Below are 313 nucleotides of genomic sequence, written 5' to 3'. Positions count from 1 at the left end.
TGTCATAATGAAACAGACCCTCCCCTCCAAATCCGAACACAAGTGGTCACAGGAGACGCATTTAGACGACTAGGTGTAAACAGCCATGTGTCTCACCTGACCACATGTGATCGGATCACCTGAAACGCATCTTAATACCAGGTGGAAACAGGGTCTTACTGTGGGGCCTAAGTTTGTAGGGACATATAGGTACGTAAGACAGGGACGTAACTATCCGGGAGAGCCTACATTGATTTTAACCCAGAATATTTCTTTAAAATTCTTTGGTATGGTGTGATAGTATGTGCAATTGCTTCTAGATCAGTTGGGGGTT

This window comes from Myxocyprinus asiaticus, chromosome 16 (assembly GCF_019703515.2).
Source record: "Myxocyprinus asiaticus isolate MX2 ecotype Aquarium Trade chromosome 16, UBuf_Myxa_2, whole genome shotgun sequence".
NCBI classification, from domain to species: Eukaryota; Metazoa; Chordata; class Actinopteri; order Cypriniformes; family Catostomidae; genus Myxocyprinus; species Myxocyprinus asiaticus.
This window is presented reverse-complemented; position numbering follows the sequence as displayed.